The sequence below is a fragment of the Procambarus clarkii genome, chromosome 32 (assembly GCF_040958095.1).
Source record: "Procambarus clarkii isolate CNS0578487 chromosome 32, FALCON_Pclarkii_2.0, whole genome shotgun sequence".
Classification (NCBI taxonomy): domain Eukaryota; kingdom Metazoa; phylum Arthropoda; class Malacostraca; order Decapoda; family Cambaridae; genus Procambarus; species Procambarus clarkii.
This window is the reverse complement of record NC_091181.1, coordinates 24,849,338-24,873,683: the sequence shown is the minus strand read 5'-3', so window position 1 is coordinate 24,873,683 and position 24,346 is coordinate 24,849,338. Positions and strand designations below refer to the sequence as shown.

The following is a 24,346-nucleotide window of genomic DNA, read 5'->3' as shown; positions in this document are numbered from 1 at the left end:
GTCACGGAGATGTTAGGAAGTTTTCTTTTAGCGTGAGAGTAGTGGAAAAATGGAATGCACTTAAGGAACAGGTTGTGGAAGCAAACTCTATTCATAATTTTAAAACTAGATATGATAGGGAAATAGGACCGGAGTCATTGTTGTAAACAACCGATGGTTGGAAAGGCGGGATCCAAGAGTCAATGCTCGATCCTGCAGGCGAAAATAGGCGAGTCCAAATAGGTGAGTACACACACCCCCCTCAGGAAGCAGCCCGTAACAGCTTTCTAACTCCCAGGTACCTATTTAATGCTAGGTAACAGGGGCATCAGGATGAAAGACTCATTTGCCCATTTGTTTCCGCCATCGCCGGGGATCGATCTCCGGCTCCAAAGGACTATGTATCCAGCGTGCTGTCCACTCAGCCACCAAGCGCCCCTGACTCGGCCACCATCCTGGAAACACAAACCGAAACTGTCTCTATTTTCCGCTTGTTACATGTAATAAAGTTGTTAAATCTTGGCTTAACGTGTTTATGACGTATTAGAACGTTCTTACAACTTGCTATATTGGTTGTTATAACTGGTTAGAAGTTAAAACTTGTTCGAACGTTGTACCAACGTCGTAGTTTAGGTGTGTGTTTGGCGGGCACGCGCCCTGTGTGTGTGTATTCACCTAGTTGTGCTTGCGGGGGTTGAGCTCTGGCTCTTTGGTCCCTCCTCTCAACTGTCAATCAACTGGTGTACAGGTTCCTGAGCCTACTGGGCTCTATCATATCTACACTTGAAACTATGTATGGAGTCAGCCTCCACCACATCACTGCCTAATGCATTCCATTAGGAATGGACACTAAAGTCCTCGGACACTAAAAAAATTCTTTCTAATGTGTTTATGGCTCATTTGAACACGCAATTTCCACCTGTGTTCCCTAGTGTGTGTGCCCCTTGTGTTAAATAATGTGTCTTTGTCTTCCTATCAATTCCTCTGATAATCTTGTATGTGGTGATCACGTCCCCCCTAACTCTCCTCTCTTCCAGCGACGTGAGGTTTAATTACCGGAATCTCTCCTCATAGTTCATGCCCCTCAGTTCAGGCACCAGTCTGGTGGCAAACCTCTGAACCTTCTCCAATTTAGTTTTATGCTTGACGAGATATGGACTCCATGCTGGAGCTGCATACTCCAGGACTGGTCTGACATACGTGGTATACAAGGTTCTGAATGACTCTTTACACAAGTATCTAAAGGCCGTTCTTATGTTGGTTAACCTGGCATATGTCACTGATGTTATCCTCTTGATATGGGCTTCAGGGGACAGGTCTGGGGTTATATCAACCCGCAGGAAATTATCTCTCTTTATGATTATAGGAAAATATCATCTCCCAAATGACACTTTGTATCTGGCTTCCTGCTCCCTACATCTATCTACTTTACGTTACATTTGCTTGGGTTAAACTCTAACAACCATTTGTTGGACCATTCCTTCAGTTTGTCCAGGTCTTTTTGAAGCCTCAAGCTGCCCTCCTCTGTCCTAATCCTTCTCATAATTTTGGCGACAACAAACATTGAGAGGAATGAGTCTATACCCCTCTGGGAGATCATTTACGTATATCAGAAACAGGATAGGTCCGAGTACAGAGCCCTGTGGGACTCCACTGGTGACAATGTCAATCTGAGGTCTCACCCCTCACAGTGACTCTCTGCTTTCTATTGCTTAGGAACTCCCAAATCCACAGGAACACTTACTCCTGTCTGTTTCTTCAACTTATGCACCACAGCCTCTTATGGGGTACTGTATCAAAGACTTTCCGATAGTCCAAGAAAATGCAGTCTGCCCAACCTTCTCTTTCTTGCTTAACCTTTGTTACCTGATCGTAGAATTCTATTAAGCCAGTGAGGCAAGGTTTACCCTCCCTGATCCCATATTGATGGGTTGTCACAAAGTTCCTTCACTCCAGATTTGTTACTTGATTCTTTGTCACAATCTTCTCCATCGCCTTGCATTATACACAAGTTGAAGACACTGGCCTGTAGTTCAGTGCCTCTTGTCTGTCACCCTTTGTGAATATTGGGACTACATAAGAACATAAGAATGGAGGTAACTGCAGAAGGCCTTTTGGCCCATATGAGGCAGCTCCTAATTGATAACCATCCAATCCCATTCGTATACATGTCCAACCCACGTTTGAAACAATCAAGGGACCCCACCTCTACCACGTTACATGGTAATTGGTTCCACAAATCAACAACCCTGTTTCTGAACCAGTATTTACCCAGGTCTTTCCTAAATCTAAACTTATCCAATTTATACACATTGTTCTGTGTTATGTCTTGTGTTGATACTTTTAATACCCAATTAATATCCCTTTCATTATGCCCATTCATCCACTTGTACACCTCTATCATGTCACCCAATATTCTTCGCCTTTCCAGAGAATGTAATTTAAGCTTTGTCAATCTTTCTTTATTGACAGGTTTCTAATTTGGGGAATTTATTTTGTTATCCTAAGCTGGACGCGTTCAAGTGAATTTATATCCATTCTATAGTACGGCAACCAAAACTGAACTGCATAATCTAAATGGGGCCTAACCAGAGCAAGATATAGCTGAAGAACAACACCAGGTGTCATGTTACTAACGCTTCGATTAATAAATCCCAGTGTCCTATTTGCCTTATTACGAACATTCATGCATTGATTTTTTGGTTTTAAATTCTTACTAATGATAACTCCCAGATCCTTTTCGCAATCCGACTTCGGAATCTCAACACCATCTAGCTCGTATCTTGTAACACTATCATCATTACCTAGCCTTAAAACCATACATTTGTCAGCATTAAACTGCATCTGCCACTATTTTGACCATTTCATAACCCTATTTAGATCAACTTGTAGTGATAGTGAGTCTTTTTCCGTGCTTATTTCCCTCCCGATTTTTGAATCATCGTCAAATTTGCAAATATTACTGCTCAAGGTAAGGTAATTATCAAAAGAAGGCACCAAACCGGGAAGGCTGTGTAGCATCATCAAAGTGCGAAATAATCAGAGGGCGCTAAATATCACCAAGAATGCCAATACGAGAACAAAAACGCATAAGGCGAATGATATCAAAAGTATCCGATTCACCTAGAATTCTATCCAGGGACAAGTGACCGTGAGGGACGGTCGGAAAGCAAGACATGCTCGTCCTGGAAGTCAGGACATTCAACAAGGATATGCACAACTGTAAGAGGGAAAACGCAATTTGGACAATAAGGAGCAGGGCGGCGCTCCAGTCAGTGACCGTGGGTTAAGCAAGTATGGCCAATCCGCAGCCTTGCCAAAGCAGTTTCCCACCGCCGGTTATGGTGGTAGGAGGACGGCCACAGGGACACACTATGTTTGAGAGTACGCAGCTTGTTACTAACTACAGAGGACCAACAACCCAGCCAACAGGCTAGGATGGAGGAATGAATAACAGGATAAAAGTCGGAATAATGAATACCTTTACGGGAGATGGGACAAGAACGGATAGCTTCCCTAGCGGCAGCATCCGCACATTCATTTAAAGAAACACCAATATGGCTGAGAACCCAACAAAACTCTACTTATTTGAATTTAGTAGAAATAAGAAACAGCCAATGTTGAATCTCGACGACCACCGGATGGACAGGATTAAAGGACCCTAGAGCCATGAGGGCACTACGAGAGTCAACTACAACCACAAAGGAGGAATGACAATGAGAAAGCAGGAGATGGAGAGCATAGAGAATAGCATAAAGTTCTGCTGTGAAGACGCTAGCCTCCGAAGGGAGGCGACACATATAAGTGCAGTCAGGAAAAACAACAGAGTAGCCCACACCGTTCGCAGACTTAGACCCATCGGTGAAGATGGAAACGGAGTGGGAGTGCGAAGAAAAGTGCTCAAGGAAGAGGTGTTTCAGAACCGTAGGAAGGGTAAAAGCTTTAGTGATGTAGGTCAAGGACGTACAAAACGTTGGAAGGGGGACTCTCCACGGGGGCAAGGAAGGAACAATACGAGGAAAACATTAGAAATACGAACAGAAAGATAATCCTGTAAGCAAGATAACCGGACAGAAAGAGGGAGACGATGAAGAGGAACAGGAACCACAGGAGGGGTAAAAGTTAAAGCACGACAGAGGCGAGAGGAAGGATGTTGTAAGGACCGCGCAAGATAGCGAAGACAGTAGCGATCACGGATGTCCTGGAGTGAGAGGAAGCAAGCGTCATCATCACACACAGAGATCACACTAACGTGATGCATCAAATGAACAAATCCACAATGGCCGTGACGAGGATTCGAACCTGCGTCCGGGAGCATCCCAGACACTGCCTTAATCGACTGAGCTACGACGGGGTAAAAGGGTTGAAACTGAAGTTCTACTGAACATACTGGATCCCGTAGCCTCTCCGAGGCACAAACCAGGATTTTACACAACCGCCCCCCCCCTGCACCCGAGCTATGTCAATAGGCCGTTCTCCCTCTTCGCCCTTGCATCATCACACACAGAAATCACACTAACGTGATACATCAAATGAACAAATCCACAAGGGCCGTGACAGGATGCTCCCGGACGCAGGTTCGAATTCTCGTCACGGCCCTTGTGGATTTGTTCATTTGATGCATCACGTTAGTGTGATCTCTGTGTGTGATGATGTAAGGGCGAAGAGGGAGAACGGCCTATTGACATAGCTCGGGTGCAGGGGGGGGGGGGTTGTGTAAAAGCCTGGTTTGTGCCTCGGAGAGGCTACGGGATCCAGTAAGTTCAGTAGAACTTTGGTTTCAACCCTTTTACCCTGTCGTAGCTCAGTCGATTAAGGCAGTGTCTGGGACGCTCCCGGACGCAGGTTCGAATCCTCGTCACGGCCCTTGTGGATTTGGTCCAGTGTCATCATATAAACTGAGGGCGGAAGTCGAACGAAAGGCACCAGAGCTGAGACACAACTCAGTATGGTGCAAAGCATCAAGACGGCGAAGAGGAGGAGGAGAAGCAGAAGAGTATGCAGGGCAACCATAATCGAATTTAGACAGGACGAGAGAGGAGTGCAAATGGAGGAGCGTGTGCCTATCCGCTCCCCAAGAAGTATGGGACAAAACCTTAAGTAGGTTAAGGGCCTTAGAGCATTCATCTCGAAGGTAAGAGATATGGGCTGACCAAGACAAATGAGTGTCAAAGATTAACCCCAAAAGCTTAGCGGAATTCCTGTACACAAGGGGATGACCATAAAGCGACAAAGAGGGACGAAGAACTACATGCTTCCGAGTAAAAGTCATAGCACAAGTCTTAGACACAGAGAACTTGAAGCCATGATCGGTGGCCCAAGACGACATGGCATCAATCGCAAGTTGAAGCCGCCGTTGAAGGAGAGGCGAATCATCACCCCGACAGCAAAGGGTAAGATCGTCAACATAGAGAGCGGAGAAGACCCCAGAAGGAAGAGAAGAAAGAAGACCGTTTAGGGCAACTAGAAAGAGAGTAGTGCTCAGAACACTAGCCTAGGGCACACCCTCATACTGCCTAAATGGGGCAGAGAGAGTGGTACCAAGCAGCACACGAAAGGAACGACGAGAGAGGAAACTCTGGAGGAAGAGAGGGAGATTCCCACGAAGGCCAAAAGAATGAAGTTGAGACAGAATATGATACTGCCAAGTAGTGTCGTAAGCCTTTTTCCAGGTCAAAAAGGACGGCAACAACAGAGGTCTTCGCAGCAAAAGCAGTACGAATATAGACCTCCAAGTTCACCAGGACATCCGTTGTGCTGCGGCACTTGCGAAAACCAAATTGATTAAGGGAGAGGTGGTGATAGTGTTCTAAGAACCACATCAAACGAACGTTAACCATACGTTCAAACAGTTTGCAGACACAACTCGTGAGGGCAATAGGGCGGAAGTCCTTGGGGGATGACCCGAGAGACCCTGGTTTCTGAACAGGGAGGACAACAGCATCGAGCCAGTCTTCAGGGACTGACGACGGCTACCAGACCCGATTGTACAGACTCAGTAAATACTGAGAAGTGCACGGAGGGAGATGGCGAAGCATTTCATAATGAATGCCATCGGAGCCCGCTGCCGTAGAACCGCAAAGGGCCAGGGCAGACTGAAGCTCAGAGAGAGAGAGAGAAGGGATCATTATAGGGAAGGCGAAGATGAGTACAGAAATTTAAAGGACGAGATTCAAGAATAGGCTTATGAAGAAGGAAGGATTGGGGAAGATGAGAACCAGAACTAACAGATGAAAAGTGGGAACCCAGTTCAGTCACGACCTGCAACGGGTCCGCCACAAGAGCACCACGGAGGCGAAGGACCGGCGAGACATCGGGAACGAATTTACCCACAATCTTGCAGATACGCTTCCAGACCAGTGGTAGAGGAGTTTCGGACGTAACGGTGGAGACATAAGATATCCAGTAAGTACGTTTAGCCACACAGATGGTCCTACGGGCCACCGCACTTGCCTTCCGAAAAGAAAAGAAAAGACGACCGTCTGCCGGCGGCGATGTCTCTTCCAGGCTGCACGCTTACAGCGGACAGCCCGAGCACAGTCAACATTCCACCAGGGAACGCACTTCCGAGTTCCCCGAGAGCAAGAGCGAGGAATAGAGCGGAGGGCAGCGTCAAAGACAGTGTCATGAAAAAGAAGGAGGGCGCGAGAGAGAGGCAGAACAGAGAGGTTGGAAATAGTAGCATGGAGAGTAAAGAGATGCCAGTCAGCCTTGGCAAACCGCCACCTAGGGAAGGAGAGATGAAAAGTAACAAGGATAGGAAAATGGTCACTGCCATGGAGGTCATCAAGGACCCGCCACCTGAAATCTAAGGAAAGGGATGATGAGCACAGAAAGATCGAGACAGGAAAGGGAGCGAGTCCGAGAGTGCAAATGAGTGGGCTCACCAGAATTCAGAAGGAACAGAGAAGAAGAGAGGAGAGGAAGAGCACATAACCCCAAAGGGCATGACGACAATTGAAATCACCTAGTAGGAGCACAGGCTCCGGCAAAGAGTCTAGGAGGTGTTTAAGATCGGGAAGAGAAAGTGGGACAGTGGGGGGGGGGGAGATAAATGGAACAAACCATATACCATTTACGCACAAAGACACGGGCAGCAGAACAGTGGAGAGGCGAGGAAAAAATAAGAGGACAAAGGGAACATCTGAGCGAATCAAGAGAGCAGAAGAATTATGGGGCCCAGCAACAACTGGGGGTGGGGGGTGGGGGGAGGAAGAATAGCCACGGAAGCAACCAGGATGAGCACCAAGCATCGACTCCTGGAGACAGACATAAAGGGGCGAAAACTGTAATTAGAAGTTGGAGGTCAAGGAAATTGGCGTAATACCCACAGATGTTCCATTGAAGAATAGACATCAGCAAAAAAAGAAAGGACAGCAACAGAGCAAAGAAGAAACAAAGGTGAAAAAGGAACACAGCACATTAAAGAAGCACAGGGTCAGGATCAGGGTCAGCGAAGTCAGGGTTAGGGGACATGGGTAAACTGAGTAAAGGAGGAGGGAAAGAAACGGGAGGACAGACCAGAGTTGGACGAGCAGGAGGAGACGGAAGAGGAGGAGGAGGAGGGGCAGAAAGAGGGGAGCGCACCTCAGCAAGGGCAGTAACCGAGATGGAACCGGGGGCGAAAGACACCACAGTAGGAACAGGGGCTTCACCACCAAAGCGGGAGGAACAACAGAATCAGAAATAGGGGGCGAAGAAGAAAGCGAAGCCTTCTTACCCACCGGGGAGGAGGAAGGAGAGGAGCTAGGTTTCTGCTTCTGACTCAAAGAGACAGGCGTCCCAACAGCAATGTACTGGGCAACAGACTCCAGCGTCTCGATAGGAGAAGAAGAGCGAGAGCGAACAACACGACCACCAGGAGAGCGATGGACATCGACCCGCACAGTCAGGCAGCGTGGGAGCCAAGAGACGGAGGAGAATGACAGGAAGGAGGACCAGAGGGAAAGGAGAAAGAAGACACAGGAGACATGACAGACTGGGTAGAAAGAAGGGGAGCCCTAGACAGAGAACCAGGAGGGGGACCATCCGGGACAGAGCAGAGAAACAGGGGAGGTGGTGGTAGGCGTGTCCGGGTCTAAGGCTTGGAAACGGTTGAGAGACTGAGGAAGGTGGGAAGGACGAGGAAAGGAAAAGTGCTTCCTCTCCTCGCTGGCACCTCCTATGTGCGAGCATAGGAGATGCCAGCGAAAGAGGGTAGACAATGAACTTGGCACCAAGCCTCAGGAAAAGACAAACGGTCCCGGTGCTTCAAGTTCAGGACAGCCGCCTTAAGTTTGTAACGTATACACGTACGGGAGAAGGTAGGGTGGGCCTCACCGCAATTGAGGCAGCACGCCTGGGGAGAAGTGCACTCCAACTTAAGAGTGACCCTCGCCTCCACACATGGGACAGAGAGAGACAGGACTAGAGCATTTGAGGGCACCATGCCCAAACCTCCAGCACTTATTGCAGAGCCAAGTAGATGGAATATACTCCTGAACGGAGCATCTGGCACCAGCAAGAATGACAGAGGGCAGAAGGGTCCTACCATCAAAGGTAATCTTCACAACCCAAAGGGGCAGACGGCGATTACCACGAGGTGGACGAGTAAATGTATCCACCTGGAGGACAGAATGATCCTGGGCCTCGAGGATATGCTTGATATCCTCGTGGCAGTCTTTTAGATTCCTAACACCGGTCGCAACATGGTGCGGGAGGAAAACAGTGCCAACACTGGTATTTAACTGAGCGTTTTTGGAGACCCGAACAGGGGTCTCACCAAGGCAGGATATGGCAGCGAAGCGGGTGGCCGCATCCTGAGGAGCAGCAGCAACGACACGGGTACCAAGACGGGTGGGGTTGAAGGTGACAGAGGCATCTACTGAATCTACAAGATGCCTATGAAGGGAAAAATCGTCAGGAGGAGTCGAATCTAAGGGATGGAGGTCAAAGTACTTAGTCCACGTAGCAGGACCAAACAAAGCATGGAACGAATTAGTATGGGAAGGGAGCATACGAGAGTGGCCGTGCAAGGGGACGGCGATGAGAACCTTTAGAGAGAGACGGATCAAAAGGCGCAGTAGTCACAATAAGAGATGGAGCCGTGCAAGGGGACGAGGCGGTCACCACAGCAGGCTTGGGGCTCGAACCAACCACAGAGAAGGGAGGAGAGCAGGGAGGAAGAGTCCGGTCTGGGCCTAAACTGGGCCCTGTAGCGGGGGCTACAGATCCCGGTCTTCCAGCACAGTCCGACTCAGGGGCCTGGTCCCCCACCCCATGAGCCTGGGTTAAGAGAAGTCGTGTCGTCATCCATGCATCAAACAATAACAAAAGTTTGGGAGCTGGAACCAAGGGATACCACCTACCAGGGCAGCCAGGGAGGCCAAGCGCGGGCCAGTGCAGGAAGGGTGCGTCGTCCCCAGTGATGCTCCCCCTTTTCAACAGGCGAGTCCTACTACATCGTCCATTCTCCCACACTGGTGCAAAGACCCCATTCCCCCTATCGCCCCAGCCTGGACACCCAACCATCCACTCAGCGCGGCCCCTCACAGGCGCTGAGTGCCCCTCAACAGCCTGGTCAACCAGGCTGTTGACCAGTCCCACTTGGTAAGGCGACTGCATGACGGCGGCATAGGGCGCTGCTTAAGTTCCAGAATATCAATGAAACCAACACCTCACTCTGCTCACCCACACAGGAGGTAGAGGCATATAGGCCGACGGCACACAGACTGACGACACAGGGCCTGCCCCCAACAGCGGCCACTGTCGACATGTTGACCGTCCCCCCCCCCCCAGTAGGGGGAGGCAGCACTGGGGGGGGAGGGGGGTTTGCAACAAAGGCGCGACAATACTGGGGGCGAATGCACAAGGGATGGTGGCACAGGGGGGCAGCTGCACACCAGACTGCAGGACAGGTGGCAAGGGCACAGAGCCCACCTGGCGAACGTACCATGCGCATCCATGGCGCCCTTCAGGCGAGTGTCCTTCCGAAGTACCACCACCATGTCTTTGCTCACAGCACCCAACACAGCAGGGGCAACCCCCACCCCCCCACCCCACTCTGGGGAATCTACAGCCAGGGGAACATGGAACGAGCACGTTGTCCCTGACACCAGCACTCGCATGTACATCCGCCACCACCACCGCCATAACACCACCAGGCACCCCAACAGATCCAGGCATCTCGTTGGTGGAAGACATGAAACAAAGAAAATCCCCCACGACTGCCCAGTCGGAACCCTCCGGGGGCAAAACAGTCAAAAAATCCCTTCAGTGCTTAGGGTCCGGCCTCACGTAATCCAAATTTTCCACCGCCACTGTATCCAATTCCCTTGAAACGCAGGGAAGCCGCACCCGGGGCGTGCAAACCACGGGCATGCAAAACTTCAGTGGCTGTGACGATAGGGAAAACCGGCCCAACCACAACAGGAAGCTGCGACTCCCTACAACCCACTGGTATGGCAAGCAGAAGAGGCAGGCAATCAGAGACAGGAGCCACAGGAGAACAGTCCACAACGGACACAGAAGGGGTATGTAGAGGTCGTGAGCACAGAGAAACCAGATCCACTGAAGAAGCGTCCACAACAGCCACAGAAGAGGGAGGCAGGTGGAGGAGGGGGGGGCGGTTGACCTGCTGCACCTCACCCACGCTGGCAATACACACGGCAGCTGCAGAACTCACAGACGACGATAGCACAGCTGCCGGCGGCCAACCCCCACAAGCCGCAACCTTAACAGCAGGCGCGACATCCACGAGCACACCCACATCCACACCCTCAGAGTCCTCAGCAACAACCAGTGGAGGAAAGTCCTCCTCACGGAAGAGATTCACTTGGTCAAGGATGCCCGCACTGCACCCCGCAGCCTGGGGCCCCCGACATCCTGCAATGGAAGCAGGTCTGCAGCTGCCGGGTATAGTAAGTCAATAATTCAACACCATAAACGGCAGTGATGTCAATGCGTAGCACATCAAACAGCGTCTTGTCCACGGTAGGGTAATCCACAAGGACCGAATATTACAAACCAATCGACTGAATCCGTAGCATGGGGGGCAAGGGGCCCTTCATCACTCAATGCAAGCTGTGCACAAGGCCCCTGCCAACAACCTCACCAAGGACCGCTCACTAGTCTCGTATACCAGGTACTGGAGAGAGAGCAGGCAGAACGTCTGCCTCCTCTGGCGGCCGAACACCCCAGCGCTTTGTGGAAGTTCTCCGAGGTCTTGGAGGCATTTCCAGTTTGACAATATTTAGGTGAAAATGACAATTGAAAATGTTGTGTGATGGGATTTTTTTTCTTCTCGTGGCCAGCCCAAATTAGTTTTAAAGGAAACAAGTACAGTTTGGTTGTGTTTTGTATCAGTTGTCTGTATCATTTGTGGAAGCTAATGATACCTGCACCTGTCAAGGGGGATTAGAGAAATTTAGACATACCAGCACTGGAACTATTTAATTGGTAGTAATAGCCAGTGCTGCCCCGAGATGTTATTGGTTGACGTTTCTGATTAACAGTTGTGTTGTATGTTTATACAGGTTTTTGTATTTTGGTGAACATTTACAGCTTTGACAAGGAATGAAAGCTGGTGTAAGATGAAGTGAATAGGACAGGCATTTTAATGATGTAGAGATATTCAGAGAGCAATTAAGGGACTTGAATCTGAGACAAGGCTGCTTTGATATTTCTTCCTGTATGTGTGTGTGATATTAATGCTACTCTACCTTGGCGTGTACAATAAAAATAAGCTAGTGTAACCAAGAAGATATTATAACAGCCAGGAAGAGTGTGTGTTAATTTAGGCTGTGTAAGATTTGATAGGATTTTTCTGGTTAGGCCGTGAAGACGAGACAGGCTGAGGGATTTTGTCCAACAGAAGATTCAATGTAAGATAAGGTAATTATGAGGAGAAATCACCACTTAGTATGCCTTTACATCACTTGGAAGGGATTCTCAACAGGCAAGGTATCGATAAGAAGCTGGGATAGGACGGAGGAAAAGAACAGGACCCGTCCTCTTGAACCATCAGGTATCGAACGCCGACTCTGTATCATACAACACCTTCGCATTTCTGACCAGTCCAATTGAATTTCTTTGCTTATACCTTGGTACCTCTAGGAAAGTTGACCTGAAGGTCTCTGACATTCTCCCTAGCCTAGCCTGGCCTAGCCTGGCCTAGCCTAGCCTGGCCTGGGCCTAGCCTAGACTGGCCTAGCCTAGCCTGGGTCTAGCCTAGCCTGGGTCTAGCCTAGCCTGGGTCTAACCTAGCCTGGCCCTAGCCTAGCCTAGCCTAGCATAGGATCCTGAAAATATTTCTGATAATGTGAGTTGTGGGAAGTTAACTGTGAAGCATAGTGGATGACGTCAACGATGAGGCTGGGCCGCGGTGTACAGGTTCGAGGCAACAAACTGTGTGTGTTGTTACGTCTGACAAGAGGCGAGGTTGGCTATTTATTCCCACACCATGTCAGAGGGCGCAGTCCACACATTAATATACAGGTGCAATGTCCAACCACTTCGGAGGGGGGGGGGGGGGAGGTGGATGGACGGTACAACGGCGGTCTCACTTTTTAAAGGTTGACATTCGATTCCCAACTTCCCCAAGTGGTACCATATAGACAGTTCACTGTAATACTAATTAGATATAGTACATTAATGAACGTGCACTGTTAGTATATTTTTTTGTATATTTTACTAATTTTACTAATTACTAATATATTAATTATATTAATTACTAATTACACTAATTACCGCCTTTACATTTTCCTCCCTAAATAATCTCCTGAAACGATTCCTCAAAGTAACTGGTAGGCTTTTTTTTTTTTTTTTTTTTTTTTTTTTTTTAATTTTGCCTACACTCAGTCAGGCCAGTTTTTATTATTTCAATAAATGTTCTACACAATTTTGGCCAAGATAATTCAATCTTTCTTGTAATGCACACACTTTGTCAGGAAATTAGGTAAGGCAGAAGAGCAGTCACTGACAGGCATAGTAAGGAAAGCACGAGATAATGATTCATGATATAAACAAATTAAGACACATTATCCAACACTATATCTGTGATTGCTCTGTAATAAATGATTTCACAACAACTGGTATGAGATACTTTGATACTTTGAGCTTTGTAACTACTTCAGACACTCACGAATATTGGAGGACTGTTGAGTGTGTAACTTGAGGAAACAACACCCAAGCCTTCACGCCTCACCATCAACAGTGATGCTCCACCGTGACGCGTCTCCCTACATCACCACTCTTGCCGTCATCCAAGGAGAAAACCTTCACACACACACACACACACACAGACACACACACACACACACACACTGCACCTGCCTTAAAGGAATAATCATCATCACTGACCACCGTGTGCTCACATCAAGTCTAACTCTATCAATATTAGGACTACCTTTGAAGTCTGTACTTTTGAAATTAAAAAACTGGACACCACAAAAGTCAGACCCTTTATATTATTATATAAATATATATATATTATATACTGCCCGAAACGCTGCGCGTACTAGTGGCTTCACAAAAGTGTAAATACTATACTATACTATGTATTCTCACAAACCCAATGTACCTTCTTGTATTTAAATAAATAAATAAATAAATAAATTATGCAGCTATATCGTGGAGCTGCTCCCACCCCGTTAATACCAGGCTGGTACGAGAGTTTTAGTGAGTAATATGCAAGCGAAGATTAATGAAACTTAAGTTCACGTCACTGAAGGCAACAGCTGGAGTGACATCATCACAACTTAAATACTCTGTGGAATCGACACAGCAAAATAAAAGTGCATTTGGCGCCCCCAGGACCAATAAAGGGGGGGGGGGGGTACCTCAGCAACCCCAGGACCAATAAAGGGGGGGTCTCAGCAACCCCAGGACCAATAAAGGGGGGGGAACCTCAGCAACCCCACGACCAATAAAGGGGGGGGGACCTCAGCAACCTCAGGACCAATAAAGGGGGGGGGGGACCTCAGCAACCCCAGGACCAATAAAGGGAGGACCTCGATGCCAAGAATGAATAAAGATGGGGCCTCAGTGCCCCAGAACCAATAAAAGGGGGACCTCGGTGCCCCCAGGACCAATACAGGTGGTTTTCGGCACCCCCAAGGACCAATAAAGGGGGAAACCTCAGCACCATCAGTGTTAGAAATTCCGACACTAGAATACTAACATTAGTCATAAAAGGATTAAATCAAATAGGAAATCCATAATGTCATAAGAATATATTAATTTAACACAACACGTCTCCTTTAAACAACAGTCTAGGCGTTAGAATGAATAAAAAGTGGTAAATATGCAGTCCACTTTGAAGTAATAACAAGAAAAGTAAAATTCAATAAATCAAGAATTAAAAACAAATACCTGCTAGGAAAATATCCCACATGTTTTGGTCCTTCGAACCAGATCTTGATTAGGATCAATAATTACGTAACCAGTGCAATTAACATACATAAATTATTAAATATAGCAGCAAAAGTACATTGCTACAATTCACACTAACCTCATACAGTCAACCTCAACCAGCAGTACACAGAACTTATTGCAAACAACAATTACCATCATTGTTCCAAGGAATGAACCAAAGAACAAAAAATATATGCTAATAAATAACAATATTTGAAAATAATGCTGCTACCATACTATAAACAGCAGCTCTTAGTCTCATAATAAATGAATTAATACCATTAATAACACAAGAGGTTGATAAGAGGCTTTTATCCATAAATGTGTATATATATCTCTCTTGAGTTTGGAGAGAAACATTTAACATATAAATCATAAACTCTCATAAATATTGCATCATTCTACTGCATAATAACCCAACCACTTGGGCTGGACGGTAGAGCGACGGTCTCGCTTCATGCAGGTCAGCGTTCAATCCCCGACCGTCCAAGTGGTTGGGCACCATTCCGTCCCATCCCTAATCCTTATCCTGACCTCTTCCCAGTGCTATATAGTCGTAATGGCTTGGCGCTTTCTCCTCTGATAATTCCCTTCCCTACTGCAAAATATTATACCATATAACTAGTGCCAACTCTTATACAGGGATAGGACAATACAAGACTAGTGCTGATGATCAACCTAGTCTAATCTAATTTATTGTGCTAACCTGGTGTAAGGGTAGGATATCACTTGTCCAGGGTTGAACTAATTGTACAGCCCAGCAAGTATTTAAACACTGTGCAGATAGCTATAATCATTTACAACATAAATTGTGTTGTACATAAGTACTTATTTAAGTGTAATATTTCCATACTTTATTTCATAGTAATTATTTCACCTTTGAGTGTTAATGAGTGTGTCTGTACCAACTAAGAGTGATAATGAAGGGCTAACTTGAAGTGTTCTGAAATTGAGACCAATTACCTCTCAAATCATTTGTGTGTATGATTATACAGATATATTATTTTTGTGCTAACCTCCAAGGAGGTAGGATTTAAGCCTAGTGATAGTATATTTAAACCTAGGCTACTACCAACAGTACTTGTTCAGCATTTATGAGCAGCTCTAGTACAAGTCCAAAAAGACTTAACCAAACAGCCAGTATGTCTACTTCAGGAAATCTGAAAAGGACCCTTGTAGGTCTTAAAGGCCACCTAACCAGATAGATTAATAAATGTCACGATTTGTGTCAACAACTTCCAGTTGATTATATTGAACTGGAAGGCTATCAGGCAGCTGTAAGTAAATTTGAGCAAGTCAAATGCCAAATAGAGAAATACTTGGGTGAATTTCCCAACACCAATTTAGCAGAAACAGATTTAGACAATATTATGGCTGACCTGGCAGATTATGAGGATGTCACTCAGGTCAAGTTACAGTCTTTCGTCAATATAATTGCCTAGTGTAAGGCAGCAACAACAACAACAGCTTCCCTTAACATAACACAACCAGCAGTCAAACTGCTTTCAGTTTACCCACATTCTCTGGTACAGAGCACAAGAGTTGGGATAACTTCTAGAACAAATTTGTTGACTCGGATTCTAAACCCACTATCCCTAAAACCACCAAATTTACATACATACAAGCTCAACGTAAAGGAGAAGCTTTAAAGGTAGTATCCAATTTAACATTAACTAGTGATGGCTATGATCTCGTAGTCCAGCGCCTTATGAGCTAGCTAACATAGAGCTAGCTTATGAGGTAGCTAACAATTATGCTAACATAGAGCGAGCTGTCACTTTTAGTCCAAAAGGGTTTGGACTTGCCATCTACAGATGGAACCTCCGACTCACTCCAAGCCTTTAGATTGGAACATGAGTCATTACTCAAAGCACTCAGCCTCAAGGTTGATCTAAATGGTGTGGAATGGTTAACTAAACTTATTGCAAGAAGCAAATTACCCAGTGAAACCCTGGGTAAGTTGTGTACCTTGCATGACAAACCTTCCCTGAGAGTATAGGAGATTACAGAAGATTTACTCTCTGTTATAAAACGACAGAGAGCAAACACAGATGGTAAATCAACACCTAAACCTTCATTAACCACCCATAGTAAATCACAGAATATACACAGTACTCCAAATAAAACTAAAGCATCTACCTCTACTCCACGTTGGAAACAAGGCAGAGTGGGCACATATGCAGTGGGATCTCCAAACTTAGTTACAATATCACCCAAGGTGGTGAGTCCCAAAGGTGCTGTAGATTGGATGACGTGTTTGTCTGTAATGAGACCATTCCATATACCACTGCACACTTTACCCTGATCGTGCTACATGTGTAAATCAACTCAAGGAACTGCATAAATGCACCAGGTGTCTCAGGTCACATAACCCTAATACCTGTGCGACCCAAATGCGCACCTGTAATAGGTGCAATAAGGGTCAAAACCATACAGCACTGTGTGGGGATATAAGAACAAGGTCTCCCAAACCCCAGGTAGAGGAAGAAACTTCTACCACTGTACAGTTCTGTAAAGTACGTCAGGATGTAAGTGTCCTTTCAACAAAGTCTGATAACAACACAGCTTTGCCCACTGCACAACTCCTCATCAAGAACAAAAGGTCCAAGGTCTCCACTCGAGGGTTATTTGACCAAGGATCCCAAAAGACATTTGTCACACAGAAAGCGGCTGATGATCTAAAATCACCTGCTTGACAGGTAAAACTGAGCATATCAGGGTTCGTGACCAACACAGGACCTAAGTCTACAAAGTGGTCCAACCATTGGTACGTTTAGGCGTTTATGCCCAAATAGTACATTGTAGTATACAAAATCTCATCTGACCTATAGGTTTATGGTCTAGGGACATCAGCCAAATTTCTACAAGAAAAGGGAATTAAGTTGGCCGACAACAAAATCCCGTCTGACCACCTCTCCACTATGGGATTCCTTGTAGGTGCAGATTATTACCATAAATTCATCATTGGACAAACTAAAAGGCAGGGAATGAACCTGTTATTGTCTGTGGGAGGCAATTTGAGGCAATTTGCTCACTGGCTCAGTATTGAGTCTGAAGCAACCCACACCTGTAGACAACCAACAAGTCAACCCAGTGATGACTGTGTGATAAGTGGTGACTGTTCTCCACCTAAAGCTCAGAGACATGTCCAAGAATGAGTTTGATCCACCTGTACATATATTATGGGATCTAGCAACTTTAGGTATAGTCCTTGAACAACCTAGTCCAGATGATGAGTGAACTTACAAACAATACCTGGACTCGGTTGTCTACTGCAACAACCAATACTGGATCAGGTTACTATGGAGGCTGAATCATCCTCAGCTACCAGTAAATCATTTCATGGCACAAAACCAATTAAGGTCTCAGGTGATGCGCTTAAATAGACAACCTGAGAACCTGAAATTGTACCATGGTATAATCCAACAACAACAAATTGTACTATGGTATAATCAAACAAACTATAACAAATTCATCAAAGTTGTAACCAATGATGACCCTAAGGAAGGACATTACTTGCCACACCATGCAGTACTGAAAAATTCAGCCACTACCCCACTGAGGAGAGTATTTAACTGCAATGCCAAGACCAGGCAGAATGGTGTCTCATTAAATGACTGCCTTCAAACTGGCCCTAGTCTGACACAATAGCTGAACAATGTGCTGTTAAAGTTCTACATAGGGACTTATGCATACACAGTCAACATAAATAAGGCATTCCTTAGGGTGGGTCTCCAGGAAGAAGATCGTAACTACTCAATGTTCCAATGGATCAAGGATCCTAGTGGTCCAAACAGTGAAATAATCCCATACAGGTTTGCATCAGTTTTGTTTGGAGCTACTTCTTTACCATTTCTGCTTCAAGCAACCTTTGAAATGCACTTGAAGTCTAATAGTCCAAATAAAACTGAAATTAGCAACAACCTGTATGTGGACAATTTCCAGGGAACCACTAGCAATGAAAGTAAGCTGCTGAACATATATCATGAGGCCACTCGAGAGTTGTTGGGAGCAAATATGCCTCTGCAGTCATGGTTTTCCAATAACACAAACTTGAAACAACGGATCGAAGCAGAATTTCCCATCTACAATGTACCCCAGAAGACAAAGGTACGAGGTATCGAATGGGATACAACTTCCGATCAGTTGACCATCAAATTGGTGGAACGAGATACCACCAATCTAACAATGAGGAAACTACTATCCCAAGTCCGCAAACCCTTCGACCCCTTGGGACTATTAAGTCCCATATTGATAAGTGGGAAGTTGATAATGCAGGAATGCTGGCAAGAGAAGATAGGCTGGGATGATCCTCCTCTATCACCTGCCTGGCAAGAAAAGTGGCAGGGGCTAGTGAAGGATCTAAGTATCCTAGCGTCTGTCAAGTTCCCTCGAAACACAGTACATCAAAATCGCCCAATTAAGCTGTGTGTGTTCTGTGATGCTTCAGAAAGGTTTATGGCACAGGAGTCTACCTAGTAACAAATGAGCAAGCAAATATGCTTACATCAAAAGCCAGGGTGGCACTGTTGAAGAAACGGTCATTTCCACAACTGGAATTAACAGCCCTACTGCTGGGAGTAAAGATTGGCTCATTATCGGATCAATACCTTGAATAACATTCACTTTGAAGAAACAGTAGTATGGTCAGATAATGAGGCAGTACTACAGTGGATGAGAAATAACAGTTGTAAAATTCCTTAGGTGAGTAACCGCATTAAGGAAATACGAGAGTTGTCAGCAGGGTATAAAACAGATATGTACCCACCAAGGAGAATCCAGCTGACTATCTCTCCAGAGGCAATTAGCCAAAGTAGAGATGTGATTTAGTGGACCTCAGTGGCTAGTGAGTGACCAGTGGCCTAAACAAAAGCCACACGCTATTGTAACCAATGTCACTGCTCTCACTGAGAATCCACCTTGGACTTTGGTAATTGATCCTAATCGGTACTCTGAACTTAACAACCTATTAGGTGTCAGAAGTGGTATTTGATTTCATAAACAAAATAAGAATTAAATATACATTCCCTAGTTCCTTAAAGCACTGGGTCAAAGAAAGCCCAAACAGAAACATACGAGATGGATTTTGAAAACCTCCCTGATAAATTAATGAATGATTTGCGTCTCTGATTTGACCTTGACCTGATACTTAATAAAGTGCGGGGGGCTGCTTACTACTTGCCAACATAGATCTGGAAGTAAAAAATCCAGTGTTGCTATCCCGCCACCACATAGTAAGCAGGCTAATTGGGTTACACAAACATGGCACTTTACATAGTTGGGTAGTAGTACCCTCACCGACCTAAGACAATAGTTCTGGCTTCCTCAAGGTCGTCAGACTGTAAAGTCCATAATCAAATCCTGTGTAATCTGCCAGAGGTACGACACTCGGGTGTGTCCTTATCCAGGACCTCCTGGATAACACCCGAGTTATTATCCAATTATTCACCTTCGTCATTTTGAGACCACTCGTGTCGACTATACAGGAGCTCTAACACTATCAGGCACCAAGGACAAAGTTCCAGTGAAGGTGTACATCTGCCTATACAGTCCCGTGAGGTTCGACACGCGACAATGCAAAGATCTCAAAATTCGCTCGCTCAACAGTGATTTGCCACAGCGACCTCCTCATCAATAACGGGAAGTGCTAGTTATCCGACTAAACCCCATGTCTATTAGATAGCTGGCCAATTTACAATTAGATAGATTAGTTGGTTAAGAGGCAGGACCACCCCACTACAAGGGTAAGCCTGATTCAATAAATTACACAACGTTTCCGTGTTATATAACACAATTGTGGATACAGTTTAGTACTGTGTAGTATCTCCGGAGTGTGGCTCAAGGGAGAGACATCACAGAGAACTGTTAACACCTACTAGATACTGTACTGACGTCAGACTTGCTCTAGCTTCCTCAACAGCTGCCATTAACAGGTCCAAGACGAAGCACAAGTGGCAGACCACAGTCTGTCACATGGAGGACCTGCTCTCACACTTACAACCAATCAGCTCAGACCAATATAACTTTTAATTAATCCATTTTAGCTGTAATACTAACCCATTTTACCTATTACAGTATTCAATAGTTTATTATAATTATCATTTATTTGATTAACCCCATTAAACTTGTGTACAGGTGAACACCTAGCACGATAACTTTAATATACAGTCCACTTTGTAACAAAACAAGTAAAGTTCAATAAATCAAGAATTAAAAATAAATAAATACCTGCTAGGATATTTTACACCCAGGACCAATAAAGGGGGGACCTCGGTGCCCCCAGGACCAATAAAGGAGGGACCTCGGCGCCCCCAAGACCAATAAAGGGGGGGACCTCGGTGCCCCCAGGACCAATAAAGGGGGGGACCTCGGTGCCCCCAGGACCAATAAAGGGGGGACCTCGGTGCCCCCAGGACCAATAAAGGGGGGACCTCGGTGCCCCCAGGACCAATAAAGGAGGGACCTCGGCGCCCCCAAGACCAATAAAGGGGGGGACCTCGGTGCCCCCAGGACCAATAAAGGGGGGACCTCGGTGCCCCCAGGACCAATAAAGAGGGGACCTCTGTGCCCCCAGGACCAATAAAGGGGGGACCTCGGCGCCCCCAGGACCAATAAAGGGGGAACCTCGGCGCCCCCAGGACCAATAAAGAGGGGACCTCGGCGCCCCCAGGACCAATAAAGGGGGGACCTCGGCGCCCCCAGGACCAATAAAGGGGGGGACTTCGGCGCCCCCAGGACCAATAAAGGGGGGGACCTCGGCGCCCCCAGGACCAATAAAGGGGGGGGGGACCTCGGCTCCCCCAGGACCAATAAAGGGGGGACCTCGGTGCCCCCAGGACCAATAAAGAGAGATCCTCGGCTCCCCCAGGACCAATAAAGGGGGGACCTCGGCGCCCCCAGGACCAATAAAGGGGGGGGGGGGAACTCGGCTCCCCCAGGACCAATAAAGGAGGGGGACCTCGGCTCCCCCAGGACCAATAAAGGGGGGGGCCTCGGTGCCCCCAGGACCAATAAAGAGAGATCCTCGGCTCCCCCAGGACCAATAAAGGGGGGACCTCGGCGCCCCCAGGACCAATAAAGGGGGGAACTCGGCGCCCCCAGGACCAATAAAGGGGGGACCTCGGCGCCCCCAGGACCAATAAAGGGGGGTCCTCGGCGCCCCCAGGACCAATAAAAGGGGGACTTCGGCGCCCCCATGACCAATAAAGGGGGGGGGACCTCGGCGCCCCCAGGACCAATAAAGGGGGGGGGGACCTCGGTGCCCCCAGGACCAATAAAGGGGGGACCTCGGTGCCCCCAGGACCAATAAAGAGGGGACCTCGGCACCCCCAGGACCAATAAAGGGGGGAACCTCGGCGCCCCCAGGACCAATAAAGGGGGGACCTCGGCGCCCCCAGGACCAATAAAGGGGGACCTCGGCGCCCCCAGGACCAATAAAGAGATCCTCGGCTCCCCCAGGACCAATAAAGAGAGATTCTCGGCTCCCCCAGGACCAATAAAGGGGGGAACTAGGCGCCCCCAGGACCAATAAAGGCGGGACCTCGGCGCCCCCCGGACCAATAAAGGGGGGACCTCGGCGCCCCCAGGACCAATAAAGGGGGGACCTCGGCGCCCCCAGGACCAATAAAGGGGGGACCTCGGCGCCCCCAGGATCAATAAAGGAGGGTCCTCGGCTCCCCCAGGATCAATAAAGGGGGGACCTCGGCGCCCCCAGGAACAATAAAGGGGGGGACCTCGGCGCCCCCAGGATCAATAAAGGGGGGACCTCGGCGCCCCCAGGACCAATAAAGGGGGGACCTCGGCGCCCCCAGGATCAATAAAGGAGGGTCCTCGGCTCCCCCAGGATCAATAAAGGGGGGACCTCGGCGCCCCCAGGAACAATAAAGGGGGGGACCTCGGCGCCCCCAGGATCAATAAAGGGGGGTCCTCGGCGCCCCCAGGAACAATAAAGGTGGGTCCTCGGCCTCCCCAGGATCAATAAAGGGACCTCAGCGCCCCCAGGACCAATAAGGGGAGACCTCGGCGCCCCAAGGACCAATAAAGGGGGGAACTCGGCGCCCCCAGGATCAATAAAGGGGGACCTCGGCGCCCCCAGGACCAATAAAGGGGGGACCTCGGCGCCTCCAGGGCCAATAAAGAGATCCTCGGCTCCCCCAGGACCAATAAAGAGAGATTCTCGGCTCCCCCAGGACCAATAAAGGGTGTCCTCGGCGCTCCCAGGACCAATCAAGGGGGGGGACCTCGGCGCCCCCAGGATCAATAAAGGGGGGACCTCGGCGCTCCCAGGACCAATCAAGGGGGGGACCTCGGCGCTCCCAGGACCAATCAAAGGGGGGACCTCGGCGCCCCCAGGATCAATAAAGAGGGGACCTCGGCGCCCCCAGGAACAATAAAGGGGGGACCTCGGCGCTCCCAGGACCAATCAAAGGGGGGACCTCGGCGCTCCCATGACCAATCAAGGGGGGGACCTCGGCGCTCCCAGGACCAATCAAAGGGGGGACCTCGGCGCCCCCAGGATCAATAAAGGGGGGACCTCGGCGCCCCCAGGAACAATAAAGGGGGGGGGGACCTCAGCGCTCCCAGGACCAATAAAGGTAAACATGAACGTACCTTAAGCTGGAGGAGTTGTGTCCCGCGATGAGCTAAAAAAGCCTTACCTGTAATGACAGAAAAGTCATTATTAACGTGCCTATTGATGTTCCTGTACACACATTATAATCATATACCACACATATATATGACATATGAATGGTCACCTCCACCTCGACCATTGTTGGTAGGCAAGAGGCGGAGACGCAGGTCACACTTGAGGCTGATGCTCACCTTCACCTGAAGGTTGGTTGTGCTGTGGGTAGTGGGGTCAGACACGGGGGTCAGCCCTGTCCGTAGTGGGGTCAGACACGGGGGTCAGCCCTGTCCGTAGTGGGGTCAGACACGGGGGTCAGCCCTGTCCGTAGTGGGGTCAGACAAGGGGGGTCAGCCCTGTCCGTAGTGGGGTCAGACACGGGGGTCAGCCCTGTCCGTAGTGGGGTCAGCGCTGTCCGTAGTGGGGTCAGACAATGGGGGTCAGCCCTGTCTGTAGTGGGGTCAGCCCTGTCCGTAGTGGGGTCAGACACGGGGGGTCAGCCCTGTCTGTAGTGGGGTCAGACACGGGGGTCAGCGTCAACACTACTCAACACGTGTTCTCCAACACAAACAGAAGCAGTGTTGCCAACATTCACGGATCACTAACAATAAACTAACTATCCAGTACGAGGCGAGAAACACTACAAGAACTGCAGCTGCCCAACAAGTCCGTAATTTTACCACAGCAATAAAAGCCAATTTCCAGTATTGTATATCCAGTAAATCCCTACACTTCCCAAGAATGAACATTTAGTCACGTTAACATTAAGGAGCGGCGAGTCCTGCCCTAAGTGTCTGGCGTATTCTCCACAATGTACTTACGGGATTCTCTTATACACGAAACTAATAATAAAAATGTTCGCAGCCGTAAATCACAACACTATAATTTCCTGGTCCACACACTAGTGCTAACACCCAGTGTAATTAAATACCAAAACATCCAGTCTTCATAACACTGTGTGACCGAACACTTGGGAACATTTTCAGATACACTTCAGAGATGTCACAGTCACTGTCACAGTGTCACAGCCACCGTCACGGTCACCCTCACAGTGTCACAGTGACCACAACACAGCCATCACTCACCACCATTACCGTCACACTGGGCTGACCCGCCCAACAAGAGGGTCCAGACGGTCTTCCTCTGGGGTTCGCAGAGTCTACTAATACACCCACATAAAGCCAGGTGATGTTTCACCACAACCCAGCACCAAACATCCACCACATGCTCATCTTACTTCATGTGTTGCAATCACATTGTGTCGGTATTTTGCTCTCTTAATTTAAATGGTAATAAGTGAGCCGGTGGTTGTAAACACTGGCTGGGGTCCCGTTGACCAGCCGCCGACTA

The 24,346-nt window shown here is 47.9% G+C and overlaps 1 protein-coding gene across 1 annotated transcript in view; it reads right to left on the bottom strand.

Moving 5' to 3' along the window:
* The window catches only part of LOC123759298 (uncharacterized), a 193,599-nt gene extending 169,530 nt beyond the window's left edge, over positions 1–24,069 (bottom strand). The window contains exon 1 of the mRNA XM_069335027.1: positions 23,194–24,069. The gene's annotated coding sequence lies outside the window, so the exon portion shown is untranslated. The remainder of the gene's footprint in view (positions 1–23,193) is intronic.
* Positions 24,070–24,346: the final 277 nt, after the last annotated feature.